Here is a 24,239-nt window from a genome sequence, read left to right as displayed (position 1 = left end):
CCCTTGGACCTTCTTATTGACGATGAAACACAGAAATTGCATCCGAATTTAATACAAAGGGCACAATGCCGACTTAAGTACAAGAGGACTCACACTCTAAGTTTCTATGATTTGAACCTCTCCTGTGAGACTAGTTTTAGATTCCGATGCTTCACTTCAGGTTTACTGTATCACTTGGACCCTCTCATTGATAATGAAGCACAGGAATTGCATCAGAATTTAATACGAAAGACACAATGCCGACTTAAGTACAAGAGCACTGACACACTAACATTCTATGATATGAACCTCTCCTGTGAGTCCAGTTTTAGATTCCGATGATTCACTTCAGTTTTACTGTATCCCTTGAACCTTCTTATTGACGATGATACACAGAAATTTCATCCGAATTATAATAGAAAAGGCACAATGCCGACTTAAGTACAAGAGGACTGACACTTTAACTTTCAATGATTTGAACTTCTCCTGTGAGTCCAGTTTTTGATTCCGATTCTTCACTTCAGGTTTATTGTATACCTTAGACCTTGTTATTGTCGATGAAGCATAGAAATTGCATCGGAATTGAATTCAAAAGGGAAAATGAACACTTAGGTACAAGAGGACTGACACACTAACTTTCTATGATTTGAACCTCTCCTGTGAGTCCAGTTTTAGATTCCGATGCTTCACTTCAGATTTACTGTATAGCTTGGACCTTCTTATTGACGATGAAACATAGAAACTGCAACGGAATTAAATTCAAAGGGCACAATGCCGACTGGAGTACTAGAGGACAGACACTCTAACTTTCTACGATTTGAACCTTTCCTGTGAGTCCAGTTTTAGATTCCGATGCTTCACTTCAGGTTTTCTGTATACCTTGGAATTTCTTATTGACGACGAAGCACATAAAGTGCATCGGAATTAAATTCAAAGGGCACAAAACCTTATTAAGTACAAGAGGACAGACACCCTAACTTTCTATGATTTGAACCTCTCCTGTGAGTCCACTTTTACATTCCGATGCTTCCCTTCAGGTTTACTGTATCCCTTGGACCTTTTTATTTACGATGAAACACAGAAATTGCATCCGAATTAAATACATAAGGCACAATGCCGACATAAGTACAAGAGGACTGAAAATCTAACTTTCTATGATTTTAACCTTTCCTGTGGATCCAGTTTTAGATTCCGATGCTTCACTTCAGGTTAACTGTATCCCTTGGACCTTCTTATTGACGATGAAAGACAGAAATTGCATCCGAATTTACTACAAAAGGCAATATGCCGACTAAAGTACAAGAGGACTGACACTCTAACTTTCTATGATTTCAACTTTTCCTGTGAGTCCAGTGTTAGATTCCGATGCATCACTTCAGTTTTACTGTATCCCTTGGACCTTCGTATTGACGATGAAGCACAGAAATTGCATCCGAATTTAATACAAAAGGCACAATGCCAACTTAAGTACAAGAGGACTGACACTCTAACTTCCTATGATTTGAACCTCTCCTGTGAGTCCAGTTTTAGATTCCGATGCTTCACTTCAGGTTTACTGTATCCCTTGGACCTTCTTATTGACGATGAAACACAGAAATTGCATCCGAATTTAATACAAAGGGCACAATGCCGACTTAAGTACAAGAGGACTCACACTCTAAGTTTCTATGATTTGAACCTCTCCTGTGAGACTAGTTTTAGATTCCGATGCTTCACTTCAGGTTTACTGTATCATTTGGACCTTCTCATTGATAATGAAGCACAGGAATTGCATCAGAATTTAATACGAAAGACACAATGCCGACTTAAGTACAAGAGCCCTGACACACTAACTTTCTATGATATGAACCTCTCCTGTGAGTCCAGTTTTAGATTCCGATGATTCACTTCAGGTTTACTGTATCCCTTGAACCTTCTTATTGACGATGATACACAGAAATTTCATCCGAATTATAATAGAAAAGGCACAATGCCGACTTAAGTGCAAGAGGACTGACACTTTAACTTTCAATGATTTGAACTTCTCCTGTGAGTCTAGTTTTTGATTCCGATTCTTCACTTCAGGTTTATTGTATGCCTTAGACCTTGTTATTGTCGATGAAGCATAGAAATTGCATCGGAATTGAATTCAAAAGGGGAAATGAACACTTAGGTACAAGTGGACTGACACACTAACTTTCTATGATTTGAACCTCTCCTGTGAGTCCAGTTTTAGATTCCGATGCTTCACTTCAGATTTACTGTATAGCTTGGTCCTTCTTATTGACGATGAAACATAGAAACTGCAACGGAATTAAATTCCAAGGGCACAATGCCGACTGGAGTACTAGAGGACTGACACTCTAACTTTCTACGATTTGAACCTTTATTGTGAGTCCAGTTTTAGATTCCGATGCTTCACTTCAGGTTTTCTGTATACCTTCGAATTTATTAATGACGACGAAGCACATAAACTGCATCGGAATTAAATTCAGAGGGCACAAAGCCTTATTAAGTACAAGAGGACTGACACTCTAACTTTCTATGATTTGAACCTCTCCTGTGAGTCAACTTTTACATTCCGATGCTTCCCTTCAAGTTTACTGTATCCCTTGGACCTTCTTATTTGCGATGAAACACAAAAATTGCATCCGAATTAAATACAACAGGCACAATGCCGACATAAGTACAAGAGGACTGAAAATCTAACTTTCTATGATTTGAACCTTTCCTGTGAGTACAGTTTTAGATTCCGATGCTTCACTTCAGGTTCACTATATCCCTTGGACCTTCTTATTGACGATGAAACACAGAAATTGCATCGGAATTAAATTCAAAAGGCATAATGCCGACTTAAGTACAAGTGGACTGACACTTTAACTTTCTATGATTTGAACCTCCCCTGTGAGTCCAGTTTTAGATTCCGAACTTCACTTCAGGTTGACTGTATCCCTTGGACCTTCTCATTGATGATGAAACACAGAAATTGTATCCGAATTAAAAAAAAATGCACAATGCAGACTTAAGTACGAGAGGACTGACACTCTAACTTTCTATGATTTTAACCTCTCCTGTGAGTCCAGTTTTAGATTCCGATGCTTCACTTCAGGTTTACTGTATCCCTTGGACCTTCTTATTGACAATGAAACACAGAAATTGCATCCGAATTTAATACAAAAGGCACAATGCCGACTTAAGTACAAGAGGACTGACACTCTCACTTTCTATGATTCGACCCTCACTTGTGAGTCCAGTTTATGATTCCGATGCTTCACTTCAGGTTTACTGTATACCTTGGACCTTCTTATTGACGATGAAACAGAGAAATTAAATCCGAATTTAATACATAAGGCACAATGCTGACTTAAGTACTGGAGGACTGACTCTCTAACTTTCTATGACTTGAACCTCTCCTGTGAGTCCAGTTTTTGATTCCGATGCTTCACTTAAGGTTTAATGTTTCCCCTGGACCTTCTTATTGACGATGAAACATAGAAATTGCATTAGAATTTAATACAAAAGGCACAATGCCGACTTAAGTACAAGAGGACTGACACTCTAACTTTCTATGATTGGAACCTCTCCTGTGAGTCCATTTTTAGATTCCAATGCTTCACTTCAGGTTTACTATATCCCTTGGACCTTCTTATTGACGATGAAGCACAGAAATTGCATCCGAATTTAATTGCAAAGGCACAATGCTGTCCTAAGTACAAGAGGACAGACACTCTAATTTTTCTATGATTTGAAACTCTCCTGTGAGTCCAGTTTTAGATTCCGATGCTTCACTTCAGGTAATCTGTATACCTTGGACCTTCTTATTGACGATGAAACATAGAAATTGCATCGGAATTAAATTCAAAGGGCACAATGCCGACTAAAGTACTAGAGGACTGACACTCTAAATTTCTATGATTTGAACCTCCCCTGTGAGTCCACTTTTAGATTCCGATGCTTCACTTCAGATTTACTGTATAGCTTGGACCTGCTTATTGACGATGAAACATAGGAACTGCAACGGAATTAAATTCAAAGGGCACAATGCCGACTAAAGTACAAGAGGACTCACACTCCAACTTTCTACGATTTGAACCTTTCCTGTGAGTCCAGTTTTAGATTCCGATGCTTCACTTCAGGTTTTCTGTATACCTTGGAATTTCTTATTGACGACGAAGCACATAAACTGCATCGGAATTAAATTCAAAGGGCACAAAACTTTATTAAGTACAAGAGGACTGACACTCTAACTTTCTATGATTTGAACCTCTCCTGTGAGTCCACTTTTACATTCCGATGCTTCCCTTCAGGTTTACTGTATCCCTTGGACCTTTTTATTTACGATGAAACACAGAAATTGCATCCGAATTGAATACATAAGGCACAATGCCGACATAAGTACAAGAGGACTGAAAATCTAACTTTCTATGATTTGAACCTCTCCTGTGAGTACAGTTTTTGATTCCGATGCTTCACTTCAGGTTTACTGTATCCCTTGGACCTTCTTATTGACGATGAAGCAACAAATTGCATCGGAATTAAATTCAAAAGGCACAATGCCGACTTAAGTACAAGAGGACTGACACTTTAACTTTCTATGATTTGAACCTCCCCTGTGAGTCCAGTTTTAGATTCCGATGCTTCACTTCAGGTTTACTGCATCCCGTAGACAATCTTATTGACGATGAAACACAGAAATTGCATCCGAATTTACTACAAAAGGCACAATGCCAACTTAAGTACAAGAGGACTGACACTCTAACTTCCTATGATTTGAACCTCTCCTGTGAGTCCAGTTTTAGATTCCGATGCTTTACTTCAGGTTTACTGTATCCCTTGGATCTTCTTATTGACGATGAAACACAGAAATTGCATCCGAATTTAATACAAAGGGCACAATGCCGACTTAAGTACAAAAGGACTCACACTCTAAGTTCCTATGATTTGAACCTCTCCTGTGAGACTAGTTTTAGATTCCGATGCTTCACTTCAGGTTTACTGTATCACTTGGACCTTCTCATTGATAATGAAGCACAGGAATTGCATCAGTATTTAATACGAAACACACAATGCCGACTTAAGTACAAGAGCCCTGACACACTAACTTTCTATGATATGAACCTCTCCTGTGAGTCCAGTTTTAGATTCCGATGATTCACTTCAGGTTTATTGTATACCGTGGACCTTCTTATTGACGATGAAACACAGAAATTGCACCGAAATTACATTCAAAAGCACAATGCCGACTTAAGTACAAGAGGACTGACACTCTAACTTTCTATGATTTGAACCTCTCCTGTGAGTCCAGTTTTAGATTCCAATGCTTCACTTCAGGTTTACTGTATCCCTTGGACCTTCTTATTGACGATGAACACACAAAAATTGCATCCGAATTTAATACAAAAGGCACAATGCCAACTTAAGTACAAGAGGAGTGACACTCTAACTTTCTATGAGTTGAACCTCTTGTGTGAGTCCAGTTTTAGATTCCGATGCTTCACTTCAGGTTTACTGTATACCGTGGACCTTCTTATTGACGATGAAACACAGAAATTGCACCGAAATTACATTCAAAAGCACAATGCCGACTTAAGTACAAGAGGACTGACACTCTAACTTTCTATGATTTGAACCTCTCCTGTGAGTCCATTTTGAGATTCCGATGCTTCACTTAAGGTTTACTATATCCCTTGGACCGTGTTATTGACGATGAAGCACAGAAATTGCATCCGAATTTAATTGAAAAGGCACAATGCTGACTTAAGTACAAGAGGACTGACACTCCAACTTTCTATGATTTGATACACTCCTTTGAGTCCTGTCTTAGATTCCGATGCTTCACTTCAGGTTTACTGTATCCCGTAGACCTTCTTATTGACGATGAAACACAGAAATTGCATCCGAATTTACCACAAAAGGCATAATGCCGACTTAAGTACAAGAGGACTGACACTCTAACTTTCTATGATTTGAACCTCTCGTGTGAGTCCAGTTTCAGATTCCGATGTTTCACTTCGGGTTTACTGTATCCCTTGGACCTGATTGACGATGAAACACAGAAATTGCATCCGAATTTAATACAAAAGGCACAATGCCGACTTAGGTACAAGAGGACTGACACTCTAACTTTCTATGATTTGAACCTCTCCTGTGAGTCCAGTTTTAGATTCCGATGCTTCACTTCAGGTTTACTGTATCCCTTGGACCTTCTTATTGACGATGAAGCACAGAAATTGCATCCGAATTTAATACAAAAGGCACAATGCCAACTTAAGTACAAGAGGACTGACACTCTGACTTCCTATGATTTGAACCTCTCCTGTGAGTCCTGTTTTAGATTCCGATGCTTCACTTCAGGTTTACTGTATCCCTTGGACCTTCTTATTGACGATGAAACACAGAAATTGCGTCCGAACTTAATACAAAAGGCACAATGCCGACTTAAGTACAAGAGGATTGACACTCTAACTTTCAATGATTTGAACCTATCCTGTGAGTCCAGTTTTAGATTCCGATGCTCCACTTCAGGTTTACTGTATCCCTTGGACCTTCTTATTGACGATGAAACACGGAAATTGCATCCTCATTTAATACAAAATGCACAATGCCGACTAAAGTACAAGAGGACTAACACTCTAACTTTCAATGATTTCAACCTCTCCTGTGAGTCCAGTTTTTGATTCCGATTATTCACTTCAGGTTTACTGTATACCTTAGACCTTCTTATTGACGATGAAACACAGAAATTGCATCCGAATTTAATACAAAAGGCACAATGCCGACTTAAGTACAAATGGACTGACACTCTACCTTTCCATGATTTGAACCTCTCCTGTGAGACCTGTTTTAGATTCCGATGCATCACTTCAGGTTTACTATATCCCTAGCACCTTCTTATTGACAACGAAACACAGATATTGCATCCGAATTTAATACAAAAGGCACAATGCCGACTTAAGTACAAGAGGACTGACACTCTAACTTTCTATGATTTGAACCTCTCCCGTGAGTCCAGATTTAGATTCAGATGCCTCACTTCAGGTTTACTGTATCACTTGGACCTTCTTATTGACGATGAAACACAGAAATTGCATCCGAATTTAATTTAAATGGCACAATGCCGACTTAAGTACAAGAGGACTGACACTCTATCTTTCTATGATTTGAACCTCTCTTGTAAGTCCAGTTTTAGATTCCGATGCTTCACTTCAGGTTTACTGTATACCTTGGCCCTTCTTATTGACGATGAAACACAGAAATTGCATCCGAAATTAATACAAAAGGCACAATGCCGACTTAAGTACAAGGGGACTGACTCTCTAACTTTCTGTGATTTGATCCTCTCCTGTGAGTCCAGTTTTAGATTCGGATGCTTCACTTCAGGTTTACTGTATCCCTTGGACCTTCTTATTGACGATGAAACACAGAAATTGCATCCGAATTTAATACAAAAGGCACATCGCCGACTTAGGTACAAGAGGACTGACACTCTAACTTTCTGTGATTTGAACCTTTCCTGTGAGTTCAGTTTTAGATTCCGATGCTTCACGTCAGGTTTACTGTATCCCTTGGACCTTCTTATTGACGATGAAACACAGAAATTGCATCCGAATTTAATACAAAAGGCAATATGCCGACTTAAGTACAAGAGGACTGACACTCTAACTTTCTATGATTTGAACCTTTCCTGTGAGTCCAGTTTTAGATTCCGATGCTTCACTTAAGGTTTACAGTATCCCTTGGACCTTCTTATTGACGATGAAGCACAGAAATTGCATCCGAATTTAATACAAAAGGCAGAATGCCAACTTAAGTACAAGAGGACTGACACTCTGACTTCCTATGATTTGAACCTCTCCTGTAAGTCCTGTATTAGATTCCGATGCATCACTTCAGGTTTGCTGTATCCCTTGGAACTTCTTATTGACGATGAAACACAGAAATTGCATCCGAATTTAATACAAAAGGCACAATGCCGACTTAAGTACAAGAGGACTGACACTCTAACTTTCTATGATTTGAACCTCTCCTGTGAGTCCAGTTTTAGATTCCGATGCTTCACTTCGGGTTTACTGTATCACTTGGACCTTCTTATTGATGATGAAACACAGATATTGCATCAGAATTTAATACGAAAGACACAATGCCGACTTAAGTACAAGAGGACTGACACACTAACTCTCTATGATATGAACCTCTCGTGTGAGTCCAATTTTGGATTCCGATGCTTAACTTCAGGTTTACTGTATCCCTTGGACCATCTTCTTGACGATGAAACACAGAAATTGCATCCGAATTTAATACAAAAGGCACAATGCCGACTTAAGTACAAGAGGACTGACACGCTAACTTTCAATGATTTGGACCTCTCCCGTGAGTCCAGTCTTAGATTCCGATGCTTCACTTCAGGTTTACTGTATCCCTTGGACCTTCTTATTGACGATGAAACACAGAAATTGCATCCTCATTTAATACAAAATGCACAATGCCGACTTAAGTACAAGAGGACTAACACTCTGACTTTCAATGTTTTCAACCTCTCCTGTGAGTCCAGTTTTTGATTCCGATTCTTCATTTCAGGTTTACTGTATACCTTAGACCTTCTTATTGACGATGAAACACAGAAATTGCATCCGAATATAATTCAAAAGGCACAATGCCGACTTAAGTACAAATGGACTAACACTCTACCTTTCTATGATTTGAACCTTTCCTGTGAGTCCTGTTTTAGATTCCGATGCATCACTTCAGGTTTACTATATCCCTAGGATCTTCTTATTGACAACGAAACACAGATATTGCATCCGAATTTAATACAAAACGCACAATGCCGACTTAAGTACAAGAGGACAGACACTCTAACTTTTTATGATTTGAACCTCTCCTGTGAGTCCAGTTTTAGATTCCGATTCTTCACTTCAGGTTTACTGTATCCCTTGGACCTTCTTATTGACGATGAAACACAGACATTGCATCCGAATTTTATACAAAATGCACAATGCAGACTTAAGTACAAGAGGACTGACACTCTAACTTTCTATGATTTGAACCTCTCCAGTGAGTCCAGTTTTACATTCCGATGCTTCACTTCAGGTTTACTGTAACTCTTGGGCCTTCTTATTGACGATGAATCACAGAAATTGCATCCGAATTTAATACAAAAGGCACAATGCCGACTTAAGTACAAGAGGACAGACACTCTAAATTTTTATGATTTGAACCTCTCCTGTGAGTCCAGTTTTAGATTCCGATGCTTCACTTCAGGTTTACTGTATACTTTGGAGCTTCCTATTGACGATGAAACACAGAAATTGCATACGAATTTAATACAAAAGGCTCAATGCCGACTTAAGTACAAGGGGACTGACTCTCTAACTTTCTGTGATTTGAACCTCTCCTGTGAGTCCAGTTTTAGATTCCGATGCTTCACTTCAGGTTTACTGTAGCCCTTGGACCTTCTTATTGACGATGAATCACAGAAATTGAATCTGAATTTAATACAAAAGGCACAATGCCGACTTAAGTACAAGAGGACTGACACTCTAACTTTCAATGATTTGAACCTCTCCTGTGAGTCCAGTTTTAGATTCCGATGCTTCACTTCAGGTTCACTGTATCCCTTGGACCTTCTTATTGCGATGAAACACAGTAATTGCCTCCTCATTTAATACAAAATGCGCAATGCCGACTTAAGTACAAGAGGACTGACACTCTAACTTTCAATGATTAAAACCTCTCCTGTAAGTCCAGTTTTAGATTCCGATGTTTCATTCAGGTTTACTGTATACCTTAGACCTTCTCATTGACGATGAAGAATGGAAATTGCATCGGAATTGAATTCAAAAGGCACAATGCCCACTTAAGTACAAGAGGACAGACACTCTAAATTTCTATGATTTGAACCACTCCTGTGAGTCCAGTTTTAGTTTCCGATGCTTCACTTTAGGTTTACTGTATCCCTTGGACCCTCTTCTTGACGATAAAACACAGAAATTGCATCGGAATTTTATACAAAATGCACAATGCCGACTTAAGTACAAGAGGACTGACACTCTAACTTTCTATGATTTAAACCTCTCCTGTGAGTCCAGTTTTAGATTCCGATGCTACACTTCAGGTTTACTGTATACCTTAGACCTTCTTATTGACGATGAAACTCAGAAATTGCATCCGAATTTAATTCAAAAGGCACAATGCCGACTTAAGTACAAGAGGACTGACACTCTAACTTTCTATAATTTGAACCTTCTCCTGTGAGTCCAGTTTTAGATTCCGATGTTTCACTTCAGGTTTACTGTATCTCTTGGACCTTCTTATTGACGATGAATCACAGAAATTGCATCCAAATTTAATACAAAAGGCACAATGCCGACTTAAGTACAAGAGGACAGACACTCTAACTTTCTATGATTTGAACCTCTCCTGTGAGTCCAGTTTTAGATTCCGATGCTTCACTTCAGGTTTACTGTATACTTTGGACCTTCCTATTGACGATGAAACACAGAAATTGCATCCGAATTTAATACAAAAGGCACAATGCTGACTTAAGTACAAGAGGACTGACACTCTAACTTTCTTTGACTTGAACGTCTCCTGAGAGTCCAGTTATAGATTCCGATGCTTCACTTCAGGTTTACTGCATCACTTGGACCTTATTATTGACGATGAAACACAGAAATTGCATCCGAATTTGATGCAAAAGTCACAATGCCGACTTAAGTACAAGAGGACTGACACTCTAACTTTCTATGATTTGAACCTCTCCTGTGAGTCCAGTTTTAGTTCCCGATGCTTCACTTCGGGTTTACTGTATCCCTTGGACCTTCTTCTGGACGATGAAACACAGAAATTGCATCCGAATTTAATACAAATGGCACAATGCCGACTTAAGTACAAGAGGACTGACACTCTAATTTTCTATGATTTGAACCTCTCCTGTGAGTCCAGTTTCAGATTCCGATGCTTCACTTCAGGTTTACTGCATCCCTTGGACCTTCTTACTGACGATAAAACACAGAAATTGCATCCGAATTTAATACAAAATGCACAATGCCGACTTAAGTACAAGTGGACTGACACTCTAACTTTCTGTGATTTGAACCTCTCCTGTGAGTCCAGTTTTAGATTCCGATGGTTTACTTCAGGTTTACTGTATCCCTTGGACCTTCTTATTGACGATGAATCACAGAAATTGCATCCGAATTTAATACAAAAGGCACAATGCCGACTTAAGTACAAGAGGACTGACACTCTAACTTTCTATGATTTGAACCTCTCCTGTGAGTCCAGTTTTAGATTCCGATGCTTCACTTTGGGTTTACTGTATCCCTTGGACCTTCTTATTGACGATGAAACACAAAATTGCATCCGAATTTAATACAAAAGGCACAATGCCGACTTAAGTACAAGAGGACTGACACTCTAACTTTCAATGTTTTGAACCTCTCCTGTGGGTCCAGTTTTAGATTCCGATGCTTCACTTCAGGTTTACTGTATCCCTTGGTCCTTCTTATTGACGATGAATCACAGAAATTGCATCCTCATTTAATACAAAATGCACAATGCCGACTTAAGTACAAGAGGACTGACACTCCATCTTTCAATGATTTGAACCTCACCTGTAAGTCCAAATTTAGATTCCCATGCTTCACTTCAGGTTTATTGTATACCTGAGACCTTCTTACTGACGATGAAGGATAGAAATTGCATCGGAATTGAATTCAAAAGGCACAATGCCGACTAAAGTACAAGAGGACAGACACTCTAACTTTCTATGATTTGAACCTCTCCTGTGTGTCCAGTTTTAGTTTCCGTTGCTTCACTTTAGGTTTACTGTATCCCTTGGACCCTCTTCTTGACGATGAAGCATAGAAATTGCATCCGAAATTTATACAAAATGCACAATGCCGACTTAAGTACAAGAGGACTGACACTCTAACTTTCTATGATTTGAACCTCTCCTGTCAGTCCAGTTTTAGATTCCGATGCTTCACTTCAGGTTTACTGTATCCCTTGGACCTTCTTATTGACGAGATACACAGAAATAGCATCCGATTTTAATACAAAAGGCACAATGCCGACTTGAGTACAAGAGGACTGACACTCTGACTTTCTTTGATTTGAACGTCTCCTGTGAATTCAGTTTTAGTTTCCGATGCTTCACTTCAGGTTTACCGCATCCCTTGGACCTACTTATTGACGATGAAACACAGAAATTGCATCCGAATTTAACACAAAAGGCACAATGCCGACTTAAGTACAAGAGGACTAACACTCTAACTTTCTTTGATTTGAACCTCTCCTGTCGATCCAGTCTTTGATTCCGATGCTTCACTTCAGGTTTAATGTATCCCTTGGACCTTCTTATTGACGATTAAACACAGAAATTGCATCCGAATTGTATACAAAAGGCACAATACCGACTTAAGTACAAGAGGACTGACACTCTAACCTTCTATGATTTGAACCTCTCCTGTGAGTCCAGTTTTAGATTCTGATGCTTGACTCCAGGTTTACTGTATCCCTTGGACCTTCTAATTGACGATGAATCACAGAAATTGCATACGAATTTTATACAAAAGGCACAATGCCGACAAAAGTACAAGAGGACTGATAATCTAACTTTCCATGATTTGAACCTCTCCTGTGAGTCCAGTCTTGAATTCCGATGCTTCACTTCAGGTTTACTGTATCCCTTGGACCTTCTTATTGACGATGAAACACAGAAATTGCATCCCAATTTAATACAAAAGGCACAATGCCGACTTAAGTACAAGAGGACTGACACTCTAACTTTCTATGATTTGAACCTCTCCTGTGAGTCCAGTTTTCGATTCTGATGCTTCACTTCGGGTTTACAGTAGCCCTTGGACCTTCTTATTGACGATGAAACACAAAATTGCATCCGAATTTAATACAAACGCACAATGCCGACTTAAGTACAAGAGGACTGACACTCTAACTTTCTATGATTTGAACCTCTCCTGTGAGTCCAGTTTTAGATTCTGATGCTTCACTTTGGGTTTACTGTATCCCTTGGACCATCTTATTGACGATGAAACACAAAATTGCTTCCGAATTTAATACAAAAGGCACCATGCCGACTTAAGTACAAGAGGACTGACGCTCTAACTTTCTATGATTTGAACCTCTCCTGTGAGTCCAGTTTTAGATTCCGATGCTTCACTTTGGGTTTACTGTATCCCTTGGACATTCTTATTGACGATGAAACACAAAATTGCATCCGAATTTAATACAAAAGGCACAATGCCGACTTAAGTACAAGAGGACTGACACTCTAACTTTCTATGATTTGGACCACTCCTGTGAGTCCAGTTTTAGATTCCGATGCTTCACTTCAGGTTTACTGTATCCGTTGGACCTTCTTATTGACGATGAAACACAGAGATTGCATCCGAATTTTATACAAAATGCACAATGCCGACTTAAGTACAAGAGGACTGACACTCTAACTTTCTATGATTTGAACCTCTCCGGTGAGTCCAGTTTTAGATTCCGATGCTTCACTTCAGGTTTACTGTATCCGTTGGACCTTCTTATTGACGATGAAACACAGAAATTGCATCCGAATTGTATACAAAAGGCACAATGCCGACTTAAGTACAAGAGGACTGACACTCTAACTTTCTATGATTTGAACCTCTCCTGTGAGTCCAGTTTTAGGTTCTGATGCTTGACTCCAGGTTAACTGTATCCCTTGGACCTTCTAATTGACGATGAAACACAGAAATTGCATACGAATTTTATACAAAAGGCACAATGCCGACTAAAGTACAAGAGGACTGATACTCTAAATTTCTATGATTTGAACCTCTCCTGTGAGTCCAGTCTTGAATTCCGATGCTTCACGTCAGGTTTACTGTATCCCTTGGACCTTCTTATTGACGATGAAACACAGAAATTGCATCCCAATTTAATACAAAAGGCACAATGCCGACTTAAGTACAAGAGGACTGACACTCTAACTTTCTATGATTTGAACCTCTCCTGTGAGTCCCGTTTTAGATTCCGATACTTCACTTCGGGTTTACACTATCCCTTGGCCCTTCTTATTGACGATGAAACACAAAATTGCATCCGAATTTAATACAAACGCACAATGCCGACTTAAGTACAAGAGGACTGACACTCTAACTTTCAATGATTTGAACCTCTCCTGTGAGTCCAGTTTTAGATTCCGATGCTTCACTTCAGGTTTACTGTATCCATTGGACCTTCTTATTGACGATGAAACACAGAAATTGCATCCGTTTTTAATACAAAGGGGCACAATGCCGACTTAAGTACAAGAGGACTGACACTCTAACTTTCTTTGATATGAACGTCTCCTGTGAGTCCAGTTTTAGTTTCCGATGCTTCACTTCAGGTTTACTGTATCACTTGGACCTACTTATTGACGATGAAACACAGAAATTGCATCCGAATTTAATACAAAAGGCACAATGCCGACTTAAGTACAAGAGGACTGACACTCTAACTTTCTATGATTTGAACGTCTCCTGTGAGTCCAATTTTAGATTCCGATGCTTCACTTCAGGTTTACTGTAGCACTTGGACCTTCTTATTGACGATGAAACACAGAAATTGCATCCGAATTTAATACAAAAGGCACAAAGCCGACTTAAGTACTAGAGGACTGACACTCTAACTTTCTATGATTTGAAATTCTCCTGTGAAACCAGTTTTAGATTCCGTTGCTTCACTTCAGGTTTACCGTATCCCTTGGACCTTCTTATTGACGATGAAACACAGAAATTGCATCCGAATGTAATACAAAAGGCACAATGCCGACTTAAGTACAAGAGGACGAACACTCTACCTTTCATTGATTTGAACCTCTCCTGTCAATCCAGTTTTTGATTCCGATGCTTCACTTCAGGTTTACTGTATCCCTTGGACCTTCTTATTGACGATGAAACACAGATATTGCATCCGAATGAATACAAAAGGCACAATGCCGACATAAAGGCAAGAGGACTGACACTCTAACTTTCTATGATTTGAACCTCTCCTGTGAGTCCAGTTTTAGATTCCGATGCTTCACTTTAGGTTTACTGTATCCCTTGGACCCTCTTCCTGCCGATAAAACACAGAAATTGCATCCGAGTTTTATACAAAATGCACAATGCCGACTTAAGTACAAGAGGACTGACACTCTAACTTTCTATGATTTAAACCTCTCCTGTGAGTCCAGTTTTAGATTCCAATGCTTCACTTCAGGTTGACTGTATCCCTTGGACCTTCTTCTTGACGATGAAACACAGAAATTGCATCCGATTTTAATACAAAAGGCACAATGCCCACTTAAGTACAAGAGGACTGACACTCTAACTTTCTATGATTTGGACCACTCCTGTGAGTCCAGTTTTAGATTCCAATGGTTCACTTCAGGTTTACTGTATCCGTTGGACCTTCTTATTGACGATGAAACACAGAGATTGCATCCGAATTTTATACAAAATGCACAATGCCGACTTAAGTACAAGAGGACTGACACTCTAACTTACTATGATTTGAACCTCTCCTGTGAGTCCAGTTTTAGATTCCGATGCTTCACTTCAGATTTACTGTATCCCTTGGACCTTCTTATTGACGATGATACACAGATATAGCATCCGATTTTAATACAAAAGGCACAATGCCGACTTAAGTACAAGAGGACTGACACTCTGACTTTCTTTGATTTGAACGTCTCCTGTGAATTCAGTTTTAGTTTCCGATGCTTCACTTCAGGTTTACCGTATCCCTTGGACCTTCTTATTGACGATGAAACACAGAAATTGCATCCGAATTTAAAACAAAAGGCACAATGCCGACTTAAGTACAAGAGGACTAACACTCTAACTTTCTTTGATTTGAACCTCTCCTGTCGATCCAGTCTTTGATTCCGATGCTTCACTTCAGGTTTAATGTATCCCTTGGACCTTCTTATTGACGATGAAACACAGAAATTGCATCCGAATTGTATACAAAAGGCACAATGCCGACATAAGTACAAGAGGACTGACACTCTAACTTTCTATGATTTGAACCTCTCCTGTGAGTCCAGTTTTAGTTTCTGATGCTTGACTCCAGGTTTACTGTATCCCTTAAACCTTCTAATTGACGATGAAACACAGAAATTGCATACGAATTTTATACAAAAGGCACAATGCCGACTAAAGTACAAGAGGCCTGATACTCTAACTTTCTACGATTTGAACCTCTCCTGTGAGTCCAGTCTTGAATTCCGATGCTTCACTCCAGGTTTACTGTATCCCTTGGACCTTCTTATTGACGATGATACACAGAAATTGCATCCCAATTTAATACAAAAGGCACAATGCCGACTTAAGTACAAGTGGACTGACACTCTAACTTTCTATGATTTGAACCTCTCCTGTGAGTCCAGTTTTAGATTCCGATGCTTCACTTCGGGTTTACAGTATCCCTTGGACCTTCTTATTGACGATGAAACACAAAATTGCATCCGAATTTAATACAAACGCACAATGCCGACTTAAGTACAAGAGGACTGACACTCTAACTTTCAATGATTTGAACTTCTCCTGTGAGTCCAGTTTTAGATTCCGATGCTTCACTTCTGGTTTACTATATCCATTGCACCTTCTTATTGACGATGAAACACAGAAATTGCATCCGTTTTTAATACAAAAGGCACAATGCCGACTTAAGTACAAGAGGACTGACACTCTAACTTTCTTTGATATGAACGTCTCCTGTGTTTCCAGTTTTAGTTTCCGATGCTTCACTTCAGGTTTACTTTTTTCACTTGGACCTACTTATTGACGATGAAACACAGAAATTGCATCCGAATGTAATACAAAAGGCACAATGCCGACTTAAGTACAAGAGGACTGACACTCTAACTTTCTATGATTTAAACCTCTCCTGTGAGTCCAGTTTTAGATTCCGATGCTTCACTTCAGGTTGACTGTATCCCTTGGACCTTCTTCTTGACGATGAAACACAGAAATTGCATCCGATTTTAATACAAAAGGCACAATGCCCACTTAAGTACAAGAGGACTGACACTCTAACTTTCTTTGATTTGAACGTCTCCTGTGAGTCCAGTTTTAGATTCCGATGCTTCACTTCAGGTTTACTGTATCCCTTGGACCTTCTTATTGACGATGAATCACAGAAATTGCATCCTCATATAATACAAAATGCACAATGCCGACTTAAGTAAAAGAGGACTGACACTCCAACTTCCAATGATTTGAACCTCACCTGTGAGTCCAAATTTAGATTCCGATGCTTCACTTCAGGTTTACAGTAACCTGAGACCTTCTTATTCACGATGAAGGATAGAAATTGCATCGGAATTGAATTGAAAAGGCACAATGCCGACTAAAGTACAAGAGGACAGACACTCTAACTTTCTATGATTTGAACCTCTCCTGTGAGTCCAGTTTTAGGTTCTGACGCTTGACTCCAGGTTTACTGTATCCCTTGGACCTTCTAATTGACGATGAAACACAGAAATTGCATACGAATTTTATACAAAAGGCACAATGCCGACTAAAGTACAAGAGGACTGATACTCTAAATTTCTATGATTTGAACCTCTCCTGTGAGTCCAGTCTTGAATTCCGATGCTTCACGTCAGGTTTACTGTATCCCTTGGACCTTCTTATTGTCGATGAAACACAGAGATTGCATCCCAATTTAATACAAAAGGCACAATGCCGACTTAAGTACAAGAGGACTGACACTCTAACTTTCTATGATTTGAACCTCTCCTGTGAGTCCAGTTTTTGATTCCGATGCTTCACTTCAGGTTTACTGTATCCGTTGGACCTTCTTATTGACGATGAAACACACAGATTGCATCCGAATTTTATACAAAATGCACAATGCCGACTTAAGTACAAGAGGACAGAGACTCTAACACTCTATGATTTGAACCTCTCCTGTGAGTCCAGTTTTAGATTCCGATGCTTCACTTCAGGTTTACTGTATCCCTTGGACCTTCTTATTGACGATGATACACAGAAATAGCATCCGATATTAATACAAAAGGCACAATGCCGACTTAAGCACAAGAGGACTGACACTCTGACTTTCTTTGATTTGAACGTCTCCTGTGAATTCAGTTTTAGTTTCCGATGCTTCACTTCAGGTTTACCGTATCCCTTGGACCTTCTTATTGACGATGAAACACAGAAATTGCATCCGAATTTAATACAAAAGGCACAATTCCGACTTAAGTACAAGAGGACTAACACTCTAACTTTCTTTGATTTGAACCTCTCCTGTCGATCCAGTCTTTGATTCCGATGCTTCACTTCAGGTTTAATGTATCCCTTGGACCTTCTTATTGACGATGAAACACAGAAATTGCATCCGAATTGTATACAAAAGGCACAATGCCGACTTAAGTACAAGAGGACTGACACTCTAACTTTCTATGATTTGAACCTCTCCTGTGAGTCCAGTTTTAGGTTCTGATGCTTGACTCCAGGTTTACTGTATCCCTTGGACCTTCTAATTGACGATGAAAGACAGAAATTGCATACGAATTTTTTACAAAAGGCACAATGCCGACTAAAGTACAAGAGGACTGATACTCTAAATTTCCATGATTTGAACCTCTCCTGTGAGTCCAGTCTTGAATTCCGATGCTTCACGTCAGGTTTACTGTATCCCTTGGACCTTCTTATTGACGATGAAACACAGAAATTGCATCCCAGTTTAATACAAAAGGCACAATGCCGACTTAAGTACAAGAGGACTGACACTCTAACTTTCTATGATTTGAACCTCTCCTGTGAGTCCAGTTTTAGATTCCGATACTTCACTTCGGGTTTACACTATCCCTTGGACCTTCTTATTGACGATGAAACACAAAATTGCAACCGAATTTAATACAAACGCACAATGCCGACTTAAGTACAAGAGGACTGACACTCTAACTTTCAATGATTTGAACCTCTCCTTTGAGTCCAGTTTTAGATTCCGATGCTTCACTTCAGGTTTACTGTATCCATTGGACCTTCTTATTGACGATGAAACACAGAAATTGCATCCGTTTTTAATACAAAAGGCACAATGCCGACTTAAGTACAAGAGGACTGACACTCTAACTTTCTTTGATATGAACGTCTCCTGTGAGTCCAGTTTTAGTTTCCGATGCTTCACTTCAGGTTTACTGTATCACTTGGACCTACTTATTGACGATGAAACACAGAAATTGCATCCGAATTTAATACAAAAGGCACAATGCTGACTTAAGTACAAGAGGACTGACACTCTAACTTTCTATGATTTGAACGTCTCCTGTGAGTCCAATTTTAGATTCTGATGCTTCACTCCAGGTTTACTGTATCCCTTGGACCTTCTTATTGACGATGAAACACAGATTTTGCATCCGAATTTTTATACAAAGTGCACAATGCCGACATAAGTACAAGAGGACTGACACTCTAACTTTCTATGATTTGAACCTCTCCTGTGAGTCAAGTTTTTGATTCCGATGCTTCACTTCAGGTTTACTGTATCCCTTGGACCTTCTTATTGACGATGAAACACAGAAATTGCATCCGATTTTAATACAAAAGGCACAATGCCCACTCAAGTACAAGAGGATTGACACTCTAACTTTCTTTGATTTGAACGTCTCCTGTGAGTCCAGTTTTAGATTCCGATGCTTCACTTCATGTTTACTGCATCACTTGGACCTTATTATTGACGATGAAACACAGAAGTTGCATCCGAATTTAATACAAATGGCACAATGCCGACTTAAGTACAAGAGGACTCACTCTCTAACTTTCTATGATTTGAACCTCTCCTGTGAGTCCAGTTTTAGATTCCGATGCTTCAGTTCAGGTTTACTGTATTCCATGGACCTTCTTACTGACGATGAAACACAGAGATTGCATCCGAATTTAATATAAAAGGCACAATGCCGACTTAAGTACAATAGGACTCACACTCTAACTTCCTGTGATTTGAACCTCTCCTGTCAGTCCAGTTTTAGATTCCGATGGTTCACTTCAGGTTTACTGTATCCCTTGGACCTTCTTATTGACGATGAATCAAAGAAATTGCATCCGAATTTAATACAAAAGGCACAATGCCGACTTAAGTACAAGAGGACTGACAATCTAACTTTCTATGATTTGAACCACTCCTGTGAGTCCTGTTTTAGATTCCGAAGCTTCACTTCAAGGTGACTGTATCCCTTGGACCTTCTTATTGACGATGAAACACAGAAATTGCATCCGAATTTAATACAAAAGGCACAATGCCGACTAAAGTACAAGAGGACTGACACTCTAACTTTCTATGATTTGAACCTCTCCTGTGAGTCCAGTTTCAGATTCCGATGCTTCACTTTGGTTTTCCTGTATCCCTTGGACCTTCTTTCTGACGATGAAACACAAAATTGCATCCGAATGTAATGCAAAAGGCACAATGCCGACTTAAGTACAAGAGGACTGACACTCTAACTTTCAATGATTTGAACCTCTCCTGTGAGTCCAGTTTTAGATTCCGATGATTGACTTCAGGTTTACTGTATCCCTTGGACCTTCTTATTGACCATGAAACACAGAAATTGCATCCTCATTTAATACAAAATGCACAATGCCGACTTAAGTAAAGGAGGACTGACACCCTAACTTTCAATGATTTGAACCTCTCCTGTGAGTCCAGTTTTAGATTCCGATGCTTCACTTCGGGTTTACTGTATACCTTAGACCTTCTTATTGACGATGAAGCATAGAAATTGCATCGGAATTGATTTCGAAATGCACAATGCCCACTTAAGTACAAGAGGACTGACACTCTAACTTCCTTTGATTTGAACGTCTCCTGTGATTCCAGTTTTAGTTTCCGATGCTTCACTTCTGGTTTACTGTATCACTTGGACCTCCTTATTGACGATGAAACACAGAAATTGCATCCGAATTTAATACAAAAGGCACAATGCCGACGTAAGTACAAGAGGACTGACACTCTAACTTTCTATGATTTGAACATCTCCTGTGAGTCCAATTTTGGATTCCGATGCTTCACTTTAGGTTTACTGTATCACTTGGACCTTCTTATTGACGATGAAACACAGAAAATTCATCCGAATTTAACACAAAAGCACAATGCCGACATAAGTACAAGAGGACTGACACTCTAACTTTCTATGATTTGCACCTTTCCTAAGAGTCCAGTTTTAGATTCCGATGCTTCACTTCAGGATAGCTGTATACCTTGGACCTTCTCACTGACGATGAAACACAGAAATTACATCCGAATTTAATACAAAAGGCACAATGCCGGCTTGAGTACAATAGGACTGAAACTCTAACTTTCTATGATTTGAACCTCTCCTGTGAGTCCACTTTTATATTCCGATGCTTCAGTTCAGGTATACCGTATCCCTTGGACCTTCTTATTGACGATGAAACACAGAAATTTCATCCGAATTTAATACAAAGGCACAATGCCGACATAAGTACAAGAGGACTGACACTCTAACTTTCTATTATTTGCACCTTTCCTAAGAGTCCAGTTTTAGATTCCGATGCTTCACTTCAGGTTAGCTGTATACCTTGGACCTTCTTACTGACGATGAAACACAGAAATTACATCCGAATTTAATACAAAAGGCACAATGCCGACTTAAGTACAAGAGGACTGACACTCTAACTTTCTATGATTTGAACCTCTCCTGTGAGTCCAGTTTTAGATTCGCATGCTTCACATCAGGTTTACTGTATACCTTGGACCTTCTTATTGACGATGAAACACAGAAATTGCATCCGAATTTAATACAAAAGTCCCAATGCCGAATGAGGTACAAGAGGACTGACACTCTAACTTTCTATGATTTGAACGTCTCCTGAGAGTCCATTTTTAGATTCCGAAGCTTCACTTCAGGTTTACTGTATACCTTGGACCTTCTTATTGATGATGAAACACAGAAATTGAATCCGAATTTAATACAAAAGGGATAATGCGGACTTAAGTACAAGAGGACTAACTCTCTAACTTTCTATGATTTGAACCTCTCCTGTGAGTCCAGTTTTAAATTCCGTGCTTCACTTCAGGTTTACTGTATCCCTTAGACCTTCTTATTGACGATGAAACACAGAAATTGCATCCGAATTTAATACAAGAGGCACAATGCGGACTTACGTCCAAGAGGACTGACACTCTAACTTTCTATGATTCGAACCCCTCCTGTGTGTCCAGTTTTTGATTCCGATGCTTCACTTCAGGTTTACTGTATCCGTTGGACCTTCTTATTGACGATGAAACACACAGATTGCATCCGAATTTTATACAAAATGCACAATGCCGACTTAAGTACAAGAGGACAGAGACTCTAACACTCTATGATTTGAACCTCTCCTGTGAGTCCAGTTTTAGATTCCGATGCTTCACTTCAGGTTTACTGTATCCCTTGGACCTTCTTATTGACGATGATACACAGAAATAGCATCCGATATTAATACAAAAGGCACAATGCCGACTTAAGCACAAGAGGACTGACACTCTGACTTTCTTTGATTTGAACGTCTCCTGTGAATTCAGTTTTAGTTTCCGATGCTTCACTTCAGGTTTACCGTATCCCTTGGACCTTCTTATTGACGATGAAACACAGAAATTGCATCCGAATTTAATACAAAAGGCACAATTCCGACTTAAGTACAAGAGGACTAACACTCTAACTTTCTTTGATTTGAACCTCTCCTGTCGATCCAGTCTTTGATTCCGATGCTTCACTTCAGGTTTACTGTATCCCTTGGACCTTCTTATTGACGATGAAACACAGAAATTGCATCCGAATTGTATACAAAAGGCACAATGCCGACTTAAGTACAAGAGGACTGACACTCTAACTTTCTATGATTTGAACCTCTCCTGTGAGTCCAGTTTTAGGTTCTGATGCTTGACTCCAGGTTTACTGTATCCCTTGGACCTTCTAATTGACGATGAAAGACAGAAATTGCATACGAATTTTTTACAAAAGGCACAATGCCGACTAAAGTACAAGAGGACTGATACTCTAAATTTCCATGATTTGAACCTCTCCTGTGAGTCCAGTCTTGAATTCCGATGCTTCACGTCAGGTTTACTGTATCCCTTGGACCTTCTTATTGACGATGAAACACAGAAATTGCATCCCAGTTTAATACAAAAGGCACAATGCCGACTTAAGTACAAGAGGACTGACACTCTAACTTTCTATGATTTGAACCTCTCCTGTGAGTCCAGTTTTAGATTCCGATACTTCACTTCGGGTTTACACTATCCCTTGGACCTTCTTATTGACGATGAAACACAAAATTGCAACCGAATTTAATACAAACGCACAATGCCGACTTAAGTACAAGAGGACTGACACTCTAACTTTCAATGATTTGAACCTCTCCTTTGAGTCCAGTTTTAGATTCCGATGCTTCACTTCAGGTTTACTGTATCCATTGGACCTTCTTATTGACGATGAAACACAGAAATTGCATCCGTTTTTAATACAAAAGGCACAATGCCGACTTAAGTACAAGAGGACTGACACTCTAACTTTCTTTGATATGAACGTCTCCTGTGAGTCCAGTTTTAGTTTCCGATGCTTCACTTCAGGTTTACTGTATCACTTGGACCTACTTATTGACGATGAAACACAGAAATTGCATCCGAATTTAATACAAAAGGCACAATGCTGACTTAAGTACAAGAGGACTGACACTCTAACTTTCTATGATTTGAACGTCTCCTGTGAGTCCAATTTTAGATTCTGATGCTTCACTCCAGGTTTACTGTATCCCTTGGACCTTCTTATTGACGATGAAACACAGATTTTGCATCCGAATTTTTATACAAAGTGCACAATGCCGACATAAGTACAAGAGGACTGACACTCTAACTTTCTATGATTTGAACCTCTCCTGTGAGTCAAGTTTTTGATTCCGATGCTTCACTTCAGGTTTACTGTATCCCTTGGACCTTCTTATTGACGATGAAACACAGAAATTGCATCCGATTTTAATACAAAAGGCACAATGCCCACTCAAGTACAAGAGGATTGACACTCTAACTTTCTTTGATTTGAACGTCTCCTGTGAGTCCAGTTTTAGATTCCGATGCTTCACTTCATGTTTACTGCATCACTTGGACCTTATTATTGACGATGAAACACAGAAGTTGCATCCGAATTTAATACAAATGGCACAATGCCGACTTAAGTACAAGAGGACTCACTCTCTAACTTTCTATGATTTGAACCTCTCCTGTGAGTCCAGTTTTAGATTCCGATG

This window comes from Schistocerca americana, chromosome 4 (assembly GCF_021461395.2).
Source record: "Schistocerca americana isolate TAMUIC-IGC-003095 chromosome 4, iqSchAmer2.1, whole genome shotgun sequence".
NCBI lineage: Eukaryota > Metazoa > Arthropoda > Insecta > Orthoptera > Acrididae > Schistocerca > Schistocerca americana.
This window is presented reverse-complemented; position numbering follows the sequence as displayed.